Below are 19994 nucleotides of genomic sequence, written 5' to 3'. Positions count from 1 at the left end.
GTGCTTTGCCGAAAGCCATAGGGAGAAATTCTGTCTGTACAATCAGCACCATCTCTGTACCAGACAATAACTTTCTTTATGTTCTTTTATGTTTTATATTGAGATCTAGGTTGCTCAAATTGGGGAAAAATCAGTTTGGTCGAGGGATGCATATGAAGAATAGAAAATTCTAATGGTTTTACACTGGCATTGATTGCTGTTGCTTGTCAGTGAAAAAAATGTACATGTCCAGCCACACTGGTGGATGCAGAATCAATATTTACAAATATTTTTCATTCTAGCCTTTGGCTGGAAATTCAAATCTGAAACCATCACATTTTCAAATAATATATTATGTGTAGCAAATTGCAATCCCAAGGGTCTGATATATTAAAATGACCCACAGTTCACTTTAAATGCATTAATAATAAATTAATGGCAATGTCATAATTATTTTAAAATGCTTTCTTAAATCCATTATGTGAAATCCTGCCGTCCTCTGTACAACACCCACCATCTTCCTGACTGCTTACTGACTGGTTGAGAGTTGCAGTGCCTCCATCTTGTGGCAAACTTGAGGAATAGATCTTCCTTAGTACTATTCCAAAATTCAACCCTGAAACAGTATGCTATTACATATGTGCTCGGACCTAATCCCATAGCCATTAGTAGGGGAAAACCCCTCTGAATTTCTGAGATTCAGTTTGGCAGATGTCTTTCTCCACACAAATCCCTTCATTATTTCTGGCTGACAGGAGAAAGAACTTGCCTTCTTTTAAGGAGTCTGAGAGGCACTGTGCTTTTATAAAGTTTATGCACAATCATACTCTAAATGAATAATGGTATTTAGGCCTCCAGAAGTCTAACTCCTTATACATACCTGTCACAACATAAGCTCTCAATTACCATAACTCCATTGCATTGTTATATATTTTTTCCTTAGAAGTAACATATCAAAGCAGAAGTCTTCATTTGCCTTAGTTGACTACTAGCACACATACAGATTTAACGTGTGTATGTGTGTACACATGTATGAATGTGTATTATGTGCACACCTCTCTTGTCACATCATGGATTTAAAATAAAATTGTTCAACTTGGGTGAGTGCAACATGACAACAGAAGCTGTGTGCTCTTCCAAGATGAGTACATTGTGGTTGATACTGTACAGAACACAGCAGACAATCAGTTCTTCTCTGTATTCTAATTCAGACACTACAGTTCAGACTCTTAGTCTACACAGCAGTGTTGTTTTGGAATAACTCACGTTATTCCAAAATGACAGTCTGCAGCTACACACAAGCAGTTATTTTGACATTATTTCTAAATATCATCAAGCTGGAGGAATTTTTACTCTGATTCCTGTAACCCTCATTGTGGGTGCGTCTAGACTACAGAGTTTTGTCGACAAAAGTAGACTTTTGTCGACAAAACTATACCTGCGTCCACACTACCGCTGAGTTCTGTCGACATAACGTCGACAGAACTCAGCAGTTTTGTCGACGTATGTAAACCTCATTTTACGAGGAATAACACCTTCTGTCGACAGAGTTTCTGTCGACAGAAGGTGTTATTGAATGGAAACTGTCCTTTGCGTCCAGACTACCATGTCGACAAAAGCAGCTTGCTTTGTCAACAGAACTCAATGTAGTCTGGACGCGCATTGTCGACAGAAGTTTTGTCGACAGTATCTGTCGACAAAACTTCTGTCGACAGAAGCCTGTAGTCTAGACGTACCCTGTGTGAGGAGTAGGAGAAGTTGGGGGAAGAGTGCTCTGTCTTGAAATAACTGCTGTGTAGACAGCACCAAAGTCGAAATAAGCTATTTCTACTTAAATTACGCAATTAGCATAGCTCAAGTTGTGTAGCTTATTTTGAGTTTAGCTCTGCTGTGTAGACATGCTCTTACAGAGAAGTGGTTATCAGGTGAAGCTCCGAGCTCAGTATGGAACAGATCTATCACTTTTGATTTGGTTTTGACAAATAGTTTTCTCTTTGGTGTTCTGTCTCTGAAATGCTGCTTTGAAGCAGTGTATTTTGAATGTAAAAATGAGGGCATTTGGAGGACAAGGCAGCTCTGTGACTGAGAAGGTTCCCTCTCCTCTAAGCAGATATAGTCTTCTCTTGCACAAGACAGGGCTTTAGTAGATGGCCTGTTATATACAGCAGTGTTATTTTGGAATAACATCCATTTATTTCAGATTGCGTCTAAATAAACATTCCCTATCTATTCACATATCTATACTTCCAAGGTCTCATCCAGTTCTAGGCCTGGGGATTCTCCCCCCCTTTTTTTTTAAAGACATGGTGTTCCTGCCCAGTTCAATGAATCTCCCTCCAGTCTCCTCAGCTCCTGGTTTTACTCACAGAAAGAAAAAAACATCAGGCAGGTACCCCTTTCAATTCAAATCTTAATACTTTCTTCCCATCGGTTCTCCTGGCTCCCTGCCAACACTTTCTAGCTACCTGGGTTTAACCCTTTATTTACTGAATGTTGGGATATTTAGAAAAGGACAGCACTCCTATCCATCACAGATGGGTTTCTTACTATGTCAAAGTAGCCTTTATTGAATAGCACTGCAGTTCCTTCCTTCCTCCCTATTTCTGGAAGGTCAATGGAATCCAGTGGAATAGGGAAACTTGATCAGAAATATAGACTAGAGCTGGGGAAGTAATTTTGGGGGGGCACTGTTGAACTAACGTGAATGGAAGACTGGTTGTGGCACCTTGATTCAAGCCCACAGGATCCTGGCATAAGTTAGGGCCTGTACTGAAGCAACCCTGTCTTTTACCAGTGGCATTGGGTATCTCCCCTTTACACTGGGTCGGGTAAGAGCAGCAGGAGGTAGCAGGGCAGCCTTAGTCAGCAGACAGGTTATTCCTGCTCAGGGATGATTCTTTTCTCTGATCATTTCTGGTCTCTTTAGGACATGAACATGGCAAAAAATGGCCTCAGCTAACCTTGAAGTCAGGTTGTAGGATGAGAAAATCATGAGCTGAGAGAGCACCAATGGAGTGTTATGATGAGGGGCTGACTTGGTCAGAGTGGGAAAAGGCCACTGATATAAATGAGTTATTATGTTAAGAATAGGTACAATCTCAGAACACAAGAAAGGCTGCTGTTTGGTAAATGAACAATCTAAGAATTTAAATAATGTTTTTGGGAAAAAACTGTCAAAAATCCTGGGAGCCTAATGGCAGGAAGACTTGCAGCCTGGCTGAGACTGAGGGCAGCAGAGCTGGAAGAGCCCCACAGCAGTGCTAGGGCCAGGCACTGGAGAACCCCAGCAGACTGCAGCAGTGCGAAGCTGGTGGCTGGGGAATCCCAGGAACCCACGATCGGTGGGGCTGGGAGGTGGGGGGCAAAGAAGTCCAGGCACCCATGACAGCGCAGAGACATAGAAGCTCAGCCATCTGCGACAGCGCAGGGCTGGGGAAATCTGAACACATGTAGCAGTGCAGGCCAGGGCTGGAGAACCCTGGCTACCCATGATGGCCTGAGGGTGGGGCCAGTGGCAGTACAGTATGGGAGAGGGCAGAGGCAGCCAAAGGCAGGGGGCTGGCTAGCTCAGAACCTGTGGCAAATTCTGTTGGACCTCCCGAGTCCAGAAAATTTGACCAGTCCCAATAGTGTTGGACCAGGGAAGCTACTGTACTCAATTCAATTAAGTTTATTTTTTAATGTAAGGAAAATGTACATTATTTTTTTAAATGTTTGTATTTTTATTAAACTAATTTTTATTTTAGATTTCCTAAAGGGAAGTTAATTTTTTTAAATGGGAATTCCATCAAGTGCATTTTTTTCTTCATTCCTATAAACTCTTATCATTCAGTATGTTTTAACAAAAAGGGCTCTAGTCAATTTGGTTTCCAATAACATTTGCTTCTAGTTTCCAAACCTTAATCATTGATTTACTCCAAAAACAGCACCACTCCAAATTTCTACATTTTATCTCTTTTCTGTAACTCTCTTCTGCATCGAGAAGAAACCTTATTACAGGTTAATCTTATTTTTCTGGCTCATCTTGGTTCAGTCTTCAATATTTGCTTGGTTATGTCAGTTTTGAGGACTGTTCTTGTTATATACTGAATTTGGTGGTCCTAGCTCTTACCATTTAGGTGGAGTTCTTGATGAAGCACACAAAATCTCTAAAATATAGTAGATACACATGTAGTGAGACAAACATGGAAGTGCATGCAAGCAGTGTCTGGCCAGGAGCATTTAAAAGCCACATGACAAACAAACAGGAGCAAGAGAAAATAGCTGTCTTTAGCAATAAAATGAATAATCGCTGATTTCTGGAACATATTAAACCGGGTTTCATAATTTTCTGCGCTGAGGTCCCATAGAGAAAACAACAGGATACCTCAGCATGAAACTAGTGTGATATTAGATATGGTTCAGGTTATGAACAAATATGTGTTTGGAGGATTAGAGCCTTTGTTTTCACCTTGCTCTTTTCAAGGAAAGAGAATATTGATATATGAATATTAGAACAGTGTAGATGAGTGCAGGGGACTGGACTAGATGACCTCTCGAGATCCTTTCTAGTCCTACGATTATATCAGGAAAATATTCTGAAATGGAAAAGACATAACAGAGAATCTGAAAATCTTACTTTCATGTACTATATATGCTTCAACGTTGAGCTCTTTCCTAATCTGCAGAATGCTTTTCATGTAATTATCTCTGGCTAGCACAGTATAGATTAAATTTATATTGGCAGTATCCCAAGGCAGATTCAGTGCACACAGTAGCATTAAGAAGTAACTTTATTAATCAAAAAGATAAATAAAAATTGCATTTGTTTTTGACCTGCAAGCACTATTGAGTTGGCCCTAGGCTTTTGGAGAATATATACTTGCCTCACTCTACCTTTTTGTCACCATCATATGTGAGACTCAATAGCACTGATACAGAGAGAAGAGGACTTCTCTAATAAGATACCCACATTATGCATTGATTCCTGTGTATTCTGGTCCTTTCTTTTGTAAAGTAAATTTTCCTGAAATTCATCTATTAGTAATATAAAACCTTAATGAATTTTGCATAGTTTTCTTTCATTAAATGTTAATGTTTTCAGTAAGATTGTGTGCACCATGCTGAAGAATTTATTGTCTTTCTTCATAGGTTTATCAAAATATGTTATTTCTTTGCTTTTTCACCTAAGGTTCAATGCCACTTGCACATTTTTAATTAAATTAAATACATTATCAATATTACCATTTCAACTATTATTTAATCTAACTTTTTTAATATTAAGTATTTTCTTTTATTCAAGTTAGATCCTAACATGGACATGAAAATATAGCATACCATTTCTAGTTTCGATTTAATTCCTTTTCAAATATTTAGTTTGTATAAATTATGTATAGGAGCCAATTTAGAGTCAGATCCTGAGGTGTGCTGAGCACCTACAATTACCATGGAGATCACCTGTATTTTAGCATTTACCTCAATGGGAACAGAAACATACTCTCAATATGAATTGTTATGCTCCTATTTACTTTTCATGTCTGACAATTTAATTATATATATATATATATTTTTATACAGTACACTTTTGGATTTCAAGACAAGAGTAAACAGAAGACTAGACTAGTGAAGATCTTAGGAAAAAACAAAAGAATTTAATTATGTAGTCAAATTCACCTGGAAAGAGTGCATTTGATATTATAAGGCACCATTTGTTTCTCGTTCCTCTTTTAATTATATCTGATTCTCATTGTTAAAAAATTCCTCATCCCAAGCAAGACTATTATTTCTGAAACTTGCAGAAAGGTTAGTGAGTCTCCAGAGTTGTGATTACTTTTTCTAGCTGACATTTATTGATCTCATTACCTTCATGCTCATATTTCAAAAACTTTTTTTCATTCTGTTACCATTTCAAAGATGACAGAAATGCAGCAGTGTTCACTCTATTAGAACTGTATGTAATTAAAATTTGTACTCTGTTTCATCAGAACTTCACTGTCAAAAACTCAGCATGTGCTGTTTACAAATTAGATTGTTATAACTAGAACCCCAAATTACTGCAAAAATAAAGACTGGATTTATATGGAACTAAGCATCTATTTTATTTCTGCTCTTAAGTACCATGCCACCTTTGGTCTTAAAGCAAGTTGTCATTGTTATGTACATAGTATGAAATTCACCGCTGTGCAGAAGCCACCAGAAGTCCACTTAAATCTTTTGAGGATGTAAATTGGAATTACAACGAGAACTGTTCCTTTTGTAGCCTTCTGCAAAAAGGAGAATTTCACCCTCTGATCTCATCACTCATTTGTTTTCTTGTTTTTAAATATCACTGAAATTTTTACATAATTGCAAAATTATCTCTCTTCCCCTCTCCTACTTCAAGGCACAATGAAATTCTACAATTATTCAGAAATGAAGTAAAAATAGAGGCATTTCAACTGATTTAGATGTAATGTGGTATGTTAAACTCCTTTACATATTTTTTTTTTAGTGGACAAAATATATGTCATGATACATTAAGAAAACAAATCTCAGTTTATTTGTCTTCCTTAGATAATATATTAAGGTGTCAGAATCTTAAAACTATTGTTTCATAGGCAACTAATAACATAAGAATACTCATGCTAAATTGGAATCAGCATGAAAGACACCAACTGACAAACCTGCTGTCAACATAAAATTTCTCTGGTGTCTGCTATCTTTATTAGTAAACACACTTTAAAGGTTGTCTGCTGATGAACTATCAAGGACAACTGATAAAACGCTGGCCTGATGATACGTGCGTAACTAACACAGCGGTCTTTTACATAATACAAACTTATATAGAAATATATGGATAATAGGGATGCTATAGGTTGTGCAGGCAAGTGATGCCTTAGTGTACATCTAGTTTAGTGGATGTGAGTTTTGTTGATTAAATGTAGTCCCTAGTGGAAGCTTGCCAATATCATCCACCCCCCTACCCCGCAAAATAATAGTTCAGCGTGATTGACAGTCACTACTAAAGAGAAGCAAAGACTGAAATATGAAAGGTACTTTGACAGGGTTGTAGGGAGAGCACTCCAGTGGGAATGTGAGAGAGCAGGAAATAAGCAGGCTGTGCAGATTTAAGGACATCTTAATCCCTTTTTCTTTTTCATAATAAAGAGCATTACATTAGGCTGTATATTGATTCCAGATTTTTAAAATATCTCTGTCCCTTCCTGGATGAGGTATAATCCAGATTCATAATTGAGTGTTTAACAGGTTTTACATTAAATTTTCACCTATTGTGTTCACACTAAATAGTTGTTTGCTCATTTCTGGCCAGAGGCATTTGGTGAACTACCATGTGAAGTGCCCCACCCACAAAGAAGTGGATAGTTTCCCTTCACTGACACATCTTGCTCCCTGTGGCTGGAATACATGTGAACTGTTACAAAGCATACAGCATTTCTGCCACTCTTGTGGCAACTTCAGCATGTTCCTTCCACTAATTTCTCCACTCCTTTCCCTGAGTTCTATTCTTGTGAACTTAATAAAAAGTGTGGCATCTTTACTGACAAACATGACTTCTCAGTCCTTCATAAACATTACAAGCATTATATACAGTTAACAGTCCCTTGAGCCCCAGACAGTGACCTAAATTTACTTGTGTGTGTGGACAATTTGTGGATGTTTCATGGCAGGGCAACATGGATGATTACTAAAATATCAAGACAAAGTAAAATTTGGGGCCAGTCAATCTGGACAATATCATGAATATTATAAGAGTATCAATATAAATAGAGGACTATTCCATCTTGACCATATAATATGAATATCAATGCAGGCACAACAAGGGGAAGAAGAGATCAATTCCCCTTACCTTTGGGAAAAACCAAAGGAGGGGAGTTTTCATCATTCTATAGTGTAGAGAGGTTTTTCTCCACTGTGGAACTCTGCTCTCTCCACTGAGTTCTGGCTTCAGAGCCTTCAGATATCAGAGGATCTGTTAGAAGCTAGAGACCAGTGCCCCTTCTTCCAAGTCTCAAGTAGTTATGTACCCCCAATAGGGATGTAAAATCCTGGTAATTTAACCAGTTAACCAATGAAGCGGGATCTCACTGATCCAGCCCCTAGCCTGCGGGGTGGGTGCTGGCTGCTGGTTTTCTGTTCCCAGCCCCTGTGCTGGGGTTGGGACTGTCTCCTGGTTCCCAGGCCCTGTGCTGGGGCAAGGGATGGCTGCCGGATCCAGCTCCAAGTTCCTGCATGTGGGGGTGGCTGTGAGGCTGGAGTAGCCCTTCACCCATGGCAGACTGCAAGCAGGGGACTGCTCCCTGATTTCAAATTAACCAGTTATCTGTTCATACCCCTTCCTCCTGATGATCGTTGTTTTTGGTGTACTCCTTAAAATTGCATGTGCAGGATGTCAATGCACAACCTGAATGTGTTGGTTTTCTTCTATAATGGTTAGCTGCAGTGACTGTTCGCCATTTTGTTCTTTCTTCTGAGGCTGCAAGGCCTTGATGGGCTGAATGTCCAATGTCAGAACAGATTTGTAATATAGAGTGTACTTCTGAGCCACCTTCATTCCCTCGGAGGAATTTTATCTCAGATGTTACAAACAACAAGTAGTCCTGTGGCACCTTAGAGACTAACAAACATATATATAGTATTAAGAGTTTTCATGCACTTCAGATGAGCTTGAGTGGAGAAAAAAGGGGAACGCTAAGAATTATAACAGAAAAAGAAGGGCAGAGTAGCTATCAATTATAGTGTCAGTGCTAATGAAGCTAATTGAGTGGGCTGGAAGTGTTCCATACTCTCTGCTACAACTCGAGACCAAATCTATACCAACACCCCCAAATCCCTGACCAGGAACATTCTATCTGCTACCATAGATCCATAAACTTGGAAATCCAGCACTCCTACCAGCACTCCTTGCTACCTTTAAGAAACCACTGACTTCCTGAAGAAACTACAGAGCATCAGTAATCTTCCTGAAAATACCATCCTGGCCACCATGTACGCAGTAGCTCTATATACCAACATTCCACACAAGGATGAACTACAAGTTGTTAGGAACACTATCCCAGAAGATGCCACAGCACAACTCGTGGCTGAGCTATGTGACTTTGTACTCACCCACAACCATTTCCAATTTGGGAACAATTTATACCATCAAGTCAGCGGGCACTGCTATGGGTACCCACATGACCCCACAGTATGCCAGCATTTTTATGGCTGACTTCAAACAAAATTTCCACAGCTTTCATCCCCCAGCACCCTTCCTCTACTTATGTTACATTGATGACAGCTTCATTATATGGACCCACGGGAAGGAGACCCTAAGGAATTCCACAGAGATTTCAACAACTTCCACACCACCATCAACCTAAGCCTGGACCTTTCCACACAGGAGATTAACTTCCTTGACATTACAGTACAAAGAAATGATGGGCACATTAACATGACCCTATACTGGAAATCTACTGTCCATTATTCTTACTTTCATGCCTCTAGTTCCATCACATGATCAGTTGTTTACAGCCAGGTCCTAAGATAAAACTGGATTTGCTCCAATCCCACAGATAGGCTGTGTCTAGACTACATGGTTCCATCGACGGAGCCACGTAAAATAGTTTACTCAGCATAGTCAAAGAAGCGGAGATTTAAATAATCCCCACTTCATTAAAATAAAAATGGCCACTGCACTGTGCCGACAATCAGCTGATGAGTGGTCGACAAAGGCTTCCTTTGTCGACTGATCTGCATCTAGACTGCCACGCTGTGCCGGATCAGCTGATCGTTGGCACAGCGCGGTGGCCATTTTTATTTTAATGAAGCGGGGATTATTTAAATCCCCACTTCTTTGACTGTGCCGAGTAAACTACTTTACATGGCTCCGTCAATTGAGCCATGTAGTCTAGACATACCCATAGAGACAAACACCTACAAGATCTTTTATCAGGCATTTTTAAAACTAAAATGCCCACCCTGGGAAGTGAAGAGACAGATTGACTGAGCCAGATGAGTAGCCAGGAATCTGCTTCTTCAAGATAAGCCCAACAAGGAAAATAACAGAACATCACCAGTCGTCACCCAGAGCCTGCTCAAATCCCTCCAGTGCATCATTGACAGTGTACAACCTCTCCTGGAAAATGATCCCTCACTCTCACAGGCCTTCAGAGACAAGCCAATCCTCACTTACAGACAAGCCCCCAATCTGAAGCAAATTCTTTCCCTGCAGCCACACATCACACCTCAGACACACTTACCCAGGAACCTACTCCTGCAATAAAGCCCACTGCAAATTCTGTCCACACATCTATACAAGCGACACCACTACAGGACCTAACCACATAAGCCACAACATCAGAAGCTCATCACATTAGAGGATGTACAGTTGTATATGTGCCACCAAGTGCCAGCAATGCTCCTCGTTAATGGATTTAAAAGTAGTCATTCTTCTACAAATGAATTGCACAAGCTAACGCAACTATAGAGAAAATGTGTGGAATTGACCTTCATATGCAAATTTGACACCGTTTCCTTTGGCTTGAACAAAGACATGAACTGGATGGCCCATTATAAAACCAGCTTCCCAGCACTACAATTGATGGGTACTCCCCTCTTCTTTTTCTGTGATAATTCTGACAGTCTTCCTTTTTTTCTCCACTCACCCTCATCTGAAGAAGTGGTTTTGCCCATGAAAGCTCATGAAACTATATATTGTTTTGTTAGTCTCTAAGCCATGGTCTACAAAAGGGAGTTATTTTGAAATAATTCCCCTTATTTCAAAATAACAAGTGGAGCGTCCACACAAGTCCATTATTTTGAAATAAGGGGCTGGTTATTTCGAAATAACAACTCCTGCTTCCGTGAGGAAGTGAAAATAGTTATTCTGAAATAGCAGTAGTGTGAATATGCCACTGCTGCTATTTCAAAATAACAACTCCCCAGAGTCATTCAAAGTAATTATCCTAGGGCTCTAAGTCCAAGTAGCACATCCATATTAAGGGAGCCTGCCTCAGACTAATTTTGAGGCTTCCTTGTAGTGTGAACATGCTATTTCAAAATAGTTATTTTGAGAATTATTATTTCAAAATAAGTTATTTCAAAATAATTTCCTAGTATAGGTATACCCTAAGGTGCCACAGGACTACTTATTGTTCTTAAAGTACACTCTAACACAGCTACTCCTTTCAGATGTTACAATCACCCATAAAATTGCATTAGCTGGAACATCTTGTGGCATGCTTGCAATACATAAGAAGCTGTCTACAGACAAGCAGCTGTAGATTGGAGTGACCATAAATATCTGCATTACAAATGAAGTCAGTCCACTTTATGCTCAATTTATGGCATTATTGTTTTGTATGGAAAGCCTTCTATTTTGTCCAGTCTGAGTGGCATAGTGCCCATGTTTTGCAACTGTACAAGAGTGTGTACAGGATACAGCTTGAAAAGATCCTGAACTTGGCTGTCATGATGATGATGTTGATTCCATATTTGTTGTAAACAACCTATGGCAGATGCTGTTATGGCAATCTAGTGGAGAACCTGTGTGAGAGTGAGAAGAACTGGTGAGTATGGAACCTAAATAGTAAAAACTTGAAGACTGCTTTGACAGTTTCATTATTCAATTGCAGTTGTGGACAGATTTTGTAGCTTTATCTTTGACCACTAAACAGGTAAGCCAAACTTCACCAACTCCTCCTCCACTAGTTGGAGTGCCTCTTGAAACATGTTGGGGCACTGTACTAGAACAACATTAGCATGATCATTGTTTCAGAATGAGAGATCTTCAAACTTACTTCCTATGGGCCGGATGGAATGCTGCCTGACAAAAGAGAGGAGGGGCCAAGTTGAAGCTCTGCCTGACATCAAATACTGCTTTAAAAGGTGTGTTGATCACTCCACTTAATAGATCTGGATTTTAATTTAACTCTTTGATAGTCACCTGTATTCCCACCTCTGTTCTTCTACAAGTTTCCTTCTCTACATAATATTGGAGAGTTAAGAGTGAGGTAGCAGCTTAGACAACATTTCCTTCTGTTTACATCTTAGCTTTAATGCCATTTTAATAGTTATTTTACATTTAACATTTTAGTCCTCCATTCATATGGACAAGAATAAAATAAAGCACCTTTATTCATTTTTTTATATCCAGACCATAAGCACATACATTGTTTGCTATGTATGAGAGTAAAGAGAGTAAAGACCATCATTAAGAAATCAAAATTTGAGTTACCTTTCTTACAAATGTCTGTCTAATGAAATTTTCTTTGTGGCATGTACTATTACGCAAATGTAATAAAAAGAGATATATTGAAATGCAGAGCATGTTCATTCTTCATAAAGAGATTGATGTATTAAATATTTATGCAAACATATTAAATTGGCAAGTGTATGAAAACATTGCTACAACTTCATCATTTTCACATCTGATCTTGGTAAAAAGAAACTCTGTTCTCTGAAGATTTTGTAACATTACAGTCATTCTCTACAATTTTCACATCATTGGCTACATGATATTATTCTTTCTATATTTTTTCCTAATTCAGCTAAACAATACAACTAACGATGATGAGAAACCAGTGGATACCAGAGCAGAGCAGAGCGGCGGAACGCGCGGCCAGCGTCTGGGCTGTCAGCTGGCTGCGCGTTCCGCCGCTCTGCTCTGCTCCACTCTGCTCCCCCTCCCCCTGGTCTGCAGACCAGGGGGAGGGGGAGCAGAGCGGAGCACGCGGCCAACTGACAGCCCAGATGCGTCAGGGCTGTCAGCTGGCCGTGCGTTCCGCCGCTCTGCTCTGCTCTGCTCCCCCTCTCCCTGGTCTGCAGACCTGGGGGACGGGGAGCAGAGCAGAGCAAAGCCGCGGAGCCTGAGGGCAGCTGGATAGCCACGGCGCGTCTGGGCTGTGCCGCTGCCCGCGTGTTCCGCCGCTTTGCTCCCCGTCCCCCTGGTCTGCAGACCAGGGGGACGGGGAGCAAAGCAGAGCAAAGCCACGGAGCCCGAGGGCAGCAGGATAGCCACGGCGCGTCTGGGCTGTCCCGCTGCCCCCGTGCTCCGCGGCTTTGCTCCGGACGCCTGTGGTACAGCAGCTGGGGCGCTGCCGGTTGGTCCCGTAGCGCCGCTCTGGGCGCCACTGGACCAACCCAGCAGCACCCCAGCTGCTCTGCCCCAGGTGTCCCCAAGTCAGCAGCTGCTGAAAATGACCAGTGGCTGACTACAGGAAACCCCTGCCCCGGGCTTCCTGGAATCAGCCGCTGATCAGTTTCAGCAGCAGCTGACTTGGGGATGCCTGGGGTTCTTAAGTTGAATCTGTATGTAAGTCAGAACTGGCGTCCAGATTCAGCCACTGTTGAAACTGATCAGTTTCAGCAGCGGCTGAATCTGGACGCCAGTTCCGACTTACCTACAGATTCAACTTAAGAACAAACCTACAGTCCCTATCTTGTACGTAACCCGGGGACTGCCTGTATTACAAATAGGTGACCCATGGTAGTACTCAGGAGGTGCATCACTCCCTTATGCCTCTTCCAAAATTTTAATTGCTAAATTTGGTGCCCACACTTGTCCCTCTCTGTCCCTCTGAGTGGTCCTCCCTGAATTCCCTATCCCCACCAACACCAGTCACCACTGCTATTACATGCTGGAAATACTGGGTTTTGCTTGGTTAATACTGGTGAGGGGTTCTATTTATGTAACTGAACTGCTCAATAATGTGAAGCATTCTTCTGAAAACAATATATGACTAACTGTTCACTACGAACTGTATAAGAAATCAGAGCGGTAACCATGTTAGTCTGGATCTGCAAAAGCGACAAGGAGTCCTGTGGCAACTTATAGACTAACAGATAGATGTATTGGAGCATAAGCTTTTGTGGGCAAAGACCCACTTTGTCAGATGCATGTAGTAGAAATTTCCAGAGGCAGGTATAAATATGAAGGCCAGAATAAGGCTAGAGATAACGAGGTTAATTCAGTTAGAGAGTGTGAGGGCCACTTCTAGCAGCTGATCTGGAGGTGTGAACACCAAGAGAGGAGAAACTGCTTTTGTAGTTGGCTAGCCATTCACAGTCTTTGTTTAATCCTAAACTGATGGTGTCAAATTTGCAGATGAACTGTAGCTCAGCAGTATCTCTTTGAAGTCTGGTCTTGAAGTTTTTTTTTTGCTGCAGGATGGCTACCTTTAAATCTGCTACTGTGTGTCCAGGGACATTTGAAGTGTTCTCCTACAGGTTTTTGTATATTGCCATTCCTAATATCTGATTTGTGTCCATTTATTCTTTTACGTAGGGACTGTTCAGTTTGGCCGATGTATATAGCAGAGAGACATGGCTGGCACATGATGGCGTATGTTACATTGGTAGATGTGCAGGGGAATGAACCAGTGATGGTATGGCTGATCTGGTTAGGTCCTGTGATGGTGTCGCTGGTGTAGATATGAGGGCAGAGTTGGCACTGAGGTTTGTTTCATGGATTGGTTCCTGAGTTAGAGTTACTGTGTGTAGCCAGACAGGAACCCCCCCTTGTAACTTCCATTTTTGCTTGCCTGGAGCATACAGGGCACACAGAACAGAAGGCCCAGGCTACTGTGACCGTGAATGGCTGTAAACAGAGATATGCCAATTGCTGACCAAGAGGCTGCCAAGGAGTGTCCTTGACTCAAACCCATATTGATACGAACACACAACCGTCCACGGGGGGAGGAATCTCTCGCCCAGTAAAAAAATGTCTAGTACTCACAATTTAGTTATCTCTCTTGAAAATGTAAATTAACTTGAAACTTGCTTGTAAGAACTGGTGCCACAAAACAGACCAGTACAATTCGGCATCTTAGATAAGAAAGAGGATACGGGCCCCCAGGGGTATATAGATGGGTCCAGCAGCGCATCTTCTCTGAGTGTCAATCTACCATCTATCTGCTGGTCGGGTTAGGTGTTTGATCTCCCGAGGTTCCAAGGGGATGCCTACCTCATATTTGTCTTTCCTAGGAATTGAGAGACCGGCCCTGGCCTGACACACTGGAGTCGAGAGGCACAGAAAGGGGTAAAAATTGTACCTGAATGTGGTCCTTTGTCTTAAGTAGACTTTGTCCTTTGTCTTACACATAGACTTAGAGCTCTTTAAAGATTAAGCTGTCACTTGGAACCATTATTTCTATTTTCTATCTTTATTTTCTTTGTAACCATTTTTAAAATCTGTATTTGCTAACATTTAAGAAATAGAGCAATAGCCATTGTAACCATATGCTTTTATAAGTCTTTTAATAAACCTGTAACTGTTTAAACTTTAACCTGACTCCTTCAGTTGCTGTAATAGAACCAAGCACAATTTAAAAGAACTTCAGCCGGTCATAAAGGGACAGACATAGGGAGAGCTTGGGCGTTTGGATCTGTGTCACTCCCAGGTGACAAGATACGTTGGGGCACCTTTTCAGCCTTTCCTAGGCTGCCCTCTGCAAAGGAACCCTTGTGTTCTAGCAGCTAAAATCTAAGGTGTAATAAGCTCTTCCTATATAACGGGGCGTCTGTTGGCCTGCTGGCCACCCTCTGCGACGGGACCCCGGTCCTAGCAGTAAAGACATAGATGTTAAACCTTTTCTTGGAAACATACACACACACACTGCCCTGACCGTCGGCTGACACTGTGGTGCAGTGTATAGTTGCTGGTGAGAATTTGCTTCAGGTTGGCGGGTTGTGTGTGGGCGAGGACTGGCCTGCCTCCCAAGGCCTGTGAAAGTGAGGGATCATTGTCCAGGATGGATTGTAGATCACTGATGATGCATTGGAGAGGTTTTAGCTGAAGACTGTAGGTGATGGCCAGTAGTGTTCTGTTGGTTTCCTTCTTGGCCTTGTCTTGTAGTAGGAGGCTTCTGGGTACATGTCTGGCTCTGTTAATCTGTTTCCTCACTTTCTAGTGCGGGTATCATAGTTTAAAGAATGCTTGTTGAAGATCTTGTAGGTGTTGGTCTCTGACTGAGGGGTTGGACCAAATGCAGTTGTACCTTAGTGCTTGGCTGTAGACAATGGATCGTATGGTATGTCCAGGATGGAAGCTGGAGGCATTAAGGTAGGCATAGCGGTTGGTAGGTTTTCTGTATAGGGTGGTGTTTATGTGACCGTCACTTATTTGCACCGTGGTGTCCAGGAAATGGATCTTTTGTGTAGACTGGTCCAGGCTGAGGTTGATGGTGGGGTGGAAGCTATTGAAATCGTGGTGGAATTCTTCCAGAGTCTCCTTCCTATGGGTCCAGATGATAAAGATATCATCAATGTAGCATAGGTAGAGAAGGGGCTTTAGTGGACGAGAGCTGAGGAAGCACTGTTCCAGGTCAGCCATAAAAATGTTGGCATACTGTGTGGCCATTCTCCTTTTTCAAAGAGAAACTGCTGAGCTACAGTTCATCTGCAAGTTTGACGCCATCAGTTTAGGATTAAACAAAGACTGTGAATGGCTAGCCAACTACAAAAGCAGTTTCTCCTCACTTGGTGTTCACACCTCCAGATCAGCTGCTAGAAGTGGGACTCACCCTCCCTGACTGAATTAATCTTGTTATCTCTAGCCTTATTCTGGCCTGCATATTTATACCTGCCTCTGGAAATTTCCACTACATGCATCTGACAAAGTGGGTCTTTGCCCACAAAAGCTTATGCTCCAGTACATCTGTTAGTCTATAAGGTGCCAGAGGACTCTTTGTCACTGTTCAAGAAATGACCAACTTGGCTGGCTATCATCTTTGTAATGATATTTAGTACTTTCCATGTTAAAAGTACTATTTCACTTTTCTTTTTATTATAATAAAGTGGAAACTGATGCAGAGTGGTTGCTCAAAGCCTCAGAAAAGATTCCATGTCAGAGAAGAGTTAGAGCTCAGGTGTGCGAATTAAATTGGTAGTTAGCCACATGACTTTTACAAGTCAGTTGGCATTTGGGGCCCAGAAGGAATGGGCCTGTCACTCTTTTGCTTTAGTATAATCATCATTCAGATGGTAACATTTTGTCAACTACGGAATGAATTGCAAGATGTAATATAAAAATTGACTGGTGGGCACTTGTGAATTTCCAAAAGTTCCATCCAGGATAAAGTGATGTCATTGTTTCCACAGAAACCAATAAAAAACCCCATCTAATTTATTTACAATGTTTTAAGGATACATACACACACGGGCGTCTGGGTTATTGGAAGAGTCGCTAAGTGAGTCCACACTACTGTGTTTAGTTGAGATTCAGATAAGAGGAGGTAGTCTGGGATTTAATGGATTTTAATAAATGGTTTTTATTTCCTTCAAATGGAACAAAAAAGGGGAAAGCTAAAATAATCCTAGGGGATCCATCAAATAAATATAAATATGTAATGAAACTCTTACTGATATTTGTTTGGGGAGACAATAGAACATTGGTACCTTTCTAAGATTCAACAAAAATCATCCAGAGATGAAAGATTATATAAAAAAACCCAAGCATTTCATTGAAATCAAAACAAAAAGTTTTTCAAAAACCAACTTCTCACCCAGCCAACTTCTTATAATACCTATAAAGCACTAAGTATAAACAACAGTTCACAAAATGTATAAAAAGAGAAGGGGAGACGGTGCCTATTGCTAATATCTGGTTCTAATTTACAAAGAGCTGGGAGACAGTCATGAGGAAATTAGAAGACATCTTCAGATAGAATAATAAAAGATCATTTATGATATAAAAGCAAAAAAGTATTGCAGGCCTCTGTGAGAATTATTTTACCTTAAATGAATACATTTAATAGGTTTATAATCTCCAGTGAAATTCAGATCTATTTGAAGTTAAGGCAAAATTCCCATTGACTTCAGTGTAGCAAGATTCCACCTCTTGTGTTTGAGATTGCCTCAAACACTAATGAATCAGCTATAGATCATATTCCATTATAATGTACACAAAAGATGACTGCCAGCCTTGGTTTTATATACACTGGTGAAACAAAAGGCATATTGCATCAGAAATTAAATGAGCACAGAACTATGGACAAATCTTTAGTTTCAATTTAGTTTATCTCCTCTGTGACAATAGGTAACACTTATACTCTAGGACAGTGCTCTCAAACTTGGCTGCTTAAAGTTATGCATTTACTTTTAAATTTTGGTACCATAGTAAGTGGTCCAATTTTTAGATGTGCAGGGTCCCTTGAGCTTCAATAGATATTGAGATCAGCAACTGTGAAAATCAGTCCACTTTTAGGGTACGGCATTGATGTAGAGTTAACTTTCTCAGTTTAGCCTCACGTGAGTGAGAATGGACACACTAAAATAACACTGAAGCTGCCCTGTCCACACTTACATGGAACTACCTATTTCTGGGGGGTATATCCTGGGGAACATTCTTTGAACTGCTATAAACTGAGCTGCTTTTTTATTTCTTTTCCAGGGAATAATGGGAGGACATGCACAACTTTCCAGGCACCAAAAGGAAATGTGGGAAGGCACTGCAAGACTAGTGGCACTTGAGTGGAGTTAGCCTGCCTATATCCCCGTGTAGAGAGATCATATTAGCATCTGATGAGTTGTTCTCAGGATTTAGTCTATATCTTGTAAGGGGACAGCTAACTTGAGTTAAAAATGCGTGGATGAAATTGGAGCTGGGAATAGCACTTGTATTAACTTTTCAGTGAAGATAAACCTTATGTAGGAGCCTAACTTCAGACATCCACATTTGAATAATTTGGTCTAAATCTTTCTGTCTTAGTTTTGTCTGAGTAAGGAGAAGCTGTCTTCAATGAAAATTTTGCTTGAATAAGGATTTTAGTATCTGATTCTGTAAGATGGAGATAAGAACAATAATACCTCTCCAGAGACTGTAAGGATTAATTAATGTTTATAAAGCTAGTTCAAGATAATAAATGCTAAGTACACTTATTAATAACACCAACCTTGTGTAAACTGAGTGGACATATGAGCTGGAGAACATTTCATTATTCCAATTAACATTACAGACAGATGTCCTGGTTCTCTGCTTCTTTGCATCTTGAGAAGCCATTTACACCTCTGCAAAGGAGCTTAGAGTGGGTGTAAAATATTACCAAGTCAGAATAGTAGCATTTTATACCCACTTACACAGCTGGAAATGGCAACACTTGTTTCATGGTTGTGAAGCATTAGACTTAGGCAGTATAAAGTATCTTGCATATAATTAAGAATCATAATTCTATATTACCTGTGATTAATGAGAGGAATGCACAATATCTCCAGAGCCTTGATGTACTGTTTAGAGATTGACAATTAATCTCTAAGTGTTCCATTTAACAACTATTAATCTCATTTCCTCATGATTATGTCCACCAAGTTGTTCAGAACAGAGATCCAATTAGTAATGTTTATTATTCCCTAAAGCTTGCAAACTGGAATGAGCCTAAAATGGCTTTTAATTATCAAAGTACAGCAGGGTCAATTTAGCCCTTCACCTTTCCCAAGCTGATAAAATGAGTACTGTGCAGTCTACTCTGGGGCAAAAAATGTTGTTTGCACATAGCCTTGGTAAATGAACTAACAAAGCTTTGTGAGGTTTGAGGAGGAAATGATTTGCCCTGTTCTACCAGACAATAAAACTACTGCACAGACACTGCTACAAGTTCAAGGCTGCAACACCCTAAGCAGGTGGCATGAATTAGCCAAGCCACATCTGTAGGTGCCACCCACCGAATCATTCTGCCTTCTAGAGTGGAAAGAGTTCAGCTCCCTGGTGTGAACTGCTCACCACCCTTTCTTTAACTTCCAGTGGAATTGCATCATTTCCACACTATGGGAGGCTGTTCATGTCACTTTATTGGATTGAAAGAATTGGCCTTCTGTGTGGGTCTTTCAGCTTGTCCTTAAATTGCTTTCATGATCTGTAAAATGAGAATTGTATCATGGAGAATCAATGACTCACAAAGCAAATTTAGTCAATTCACAGCAGAGAAAGATGTTTTTCTAACTGCCAGACCTGCAAACTCAGCCCTGCATCTGAAAGTCAAGCTGCAGGCCAAAATTCTACCTGGGGTTATATCTTTGCAATACTACTGTTTGAAATACGTTTGCAAAGAAGTATATTAGGGAAG

This window comes from Pelodiscus sinensis, chromosome 2 (genome assembly GCF_049634645.1).
Source record: "Pelodiscus sinensis isolate JC-2024 chromosome 2, ASM4963464v1, whole genome shotgun sequence".
In the NCBI taxonomy this organism is placed as follows: Eukaryota; Metazoa; Chordata; order Testudines; family Trionychidae; genus Pelodiscus; species Pelodiscus sinensis.
The sequence above is the reverse complement of the archived record's forward strand: the minus strand, read 5'-3'. Positions refer to the sequence as shown.